Below are 2,149 nucleotides of genomic sequence, written 5' to 3' on the forward strand. Positions count from 1 at the left end.
CAGAGACACTTGTACATCCATGTTTGTTGCTGCTCTTTTCACAATAGCTAAGAGATGGAAGCAACCTAAGTGTCCCTCAGTTGACGAGTAGATAATAAAAATATGACTCATTTATACGATGGAGTTTTACTCAGCAGTCAAGAAAGATGGAATCATGAAATTTGCAGGTAAATGGATAGAACTAGAAACTGTTCTACTAAGTGAAGTAACACAGAAAAACAAACGACATATGTTCTTGCTCATTTGTGGGTCTTAGTCCAAATCCCTAGGTGTGAATATATATACTGATGTAATCACAGGAACCAGGAAAATGGAAAGGAACCGTGGGGATAGAGAGAAAGAAGGAGCTTGAAGGAGGGGAATTAGTAGCAGACAAGTGTTATTAAGGGGAAAATGGGGAAAAGGAGGGTACTTTAACTGCTGAAGGGATAGGAAGGGTTATAAAAGGGGAGTGAGAGAAATAATGCTCAGATGAGGGGCTGGAGAGATGGGTCAGTGGTTAAGAGCACTGACTGCTCTTGCAGAGGACCTGGGTTCAATTCTTAGTGCTAACAATCATCCATAACTCCAGTTCCAGGGGATCCAGTGTCCTCTTCTGAAAATGGGGGCACTTTAATTGGGGACACAATGATGAAGGGGTTAGACAATAATAGAGATAAATAATGCCTAGCTAGTTTTAAAAAACAGAGGGAATCGTATTACTCCAACAACCTACTGACAAACTGTACATACCAGATCAAGAAATATATGTCTAGGTAAGGTTTACCTGAGAACAATTGGACTTTGCCCAAGATTTGTGTACATGGCATACACACAGTAATTAAAAGTACCAGACGGGTGGAACTAACCTTCTTGGTTGTTTAACAGACATACTTTGAGGCCTATACTAATTTGGACAGAGGGACATAAAGGACAGTTTTTGCTCCTTGCCCTCCTAGGTTGACTAGTTCCAGGAGACTATGAGTATCTCCAAAAATGTCCGGTAATTGTGGTGGGTCACCTCTCCTCTTGATCAAGGAGACCAAGGAGACCCCATGAGATGGACTTGAACCAGTGTCCAATCTATAAAGAGGAGGGTCAACACAGAGGAAACATTTCCTCCATGCTTCCAAGCGAAGCCAGCCATGGTTGAGTAGGACCTTTGACTTATTTTCACACAGGCAGAACTGGTAAAAGAAAGGAGCCGGGGCTCCTCCCACGCCCGTGTGACCCCTGAGGAAGAAATCCTCAAACAGCCTTAAGAGTAAAAATAAATTGATTTATGTGGGCCAACTGTATGGCCTTAAACATCCAAAAGGAATGTATAACCAAAGAGTAAAGGGGCCAATATAATTTTTTAAGAGTCCATATGTATAGATAAAGGCTATATAAAGAGCAATAATGCTAGATAGGAGATATCTTCTTTTGAGTTGTTGGTCAGGTGGCCCAAGGGACTCCCAGATAGTAACCCAGCATAGAATTGGGAAAATGAACAGCAGACCCCAATCTTATCTAAAAGAATATAGACAACTGATTGCTGCTAGATGAGGAACAGCTGACCTTCCTAAAACAAAGACCTCTAGATAGGTTGACTAGAGTCACCAGATGGACAAATAGTGGGGAATGTCTGGGGGGGGGGGGACAACAACACGGTGGACAGTAGCAGGGATAACAGAATATAAGGGCTCTAGTGGGGGGAAGGAGGTTATGGGAAGGTGCCATCTGGGAAATGGGTGTATAGTTGAATAACATGGTTTGGGATGTTCTGTGTGATATACACAAAAAAAAAATCAACAAATTTAAGTAAATTTAAATATTTGAAGAGGAAGCATAAAAATTTACAGCATGTTAATTAGTAGAGATCAGAAACATTAACATTTTATTCTACCTGATGAGTTTATAGACATACACAGGTGCCAAGGATCTGAGTGCAACCGATTATGACTAGTAATAATCAGATACATACAGATGAGAGACACGTGCACCAACATCTCAGTGTTATTAGCAAAAACAATGAGTTTTTCTGTAAGAAACAGTATATTTTAAAACGAAATGGAGATCGTTTTTAAAGGTTAAAAACTCGTTCAATTTCATGTCTTACAGGGCTTATACTGAATTCAATGTTGTATAACTGTATTAATTCAACTGTGAACCTAAAAATTTACAGCCA

General features: G+C 40.1%; 1 protein-coding gene across 1 annotated transcript in view; it reads right to left on the reverse strand.

Moving 5' to 3' along the window:
• Positions 1–2,149, reverse strand: part of LOC115071987 (E3 ubiquitin-protein ligase FANCL-like) — a 75,201-nt gene that overhangs the window by 46,315 nt on the left and 26,737 nt on the right. The gene's annotated exons all lie outside the window — the stretch shown is intronic.

The sequence above is a fragment of the Nannospalax galili genome, unplaced genomic scaffold (assembly GCF_000622305.1).
Source record: "Nannospalax galili isolate Female #2095 unplaced genomic scaffold, S.galili_v1.0 scaffold20, whole genome shotgun sequence".
In the NCBI taxonomy this organism is placed as follows: Eukaryota; Metazoa; Chordata; class Mammalia; order Rodentia; family Spalacidae; genus Nannospalax; species Nannospalax galili.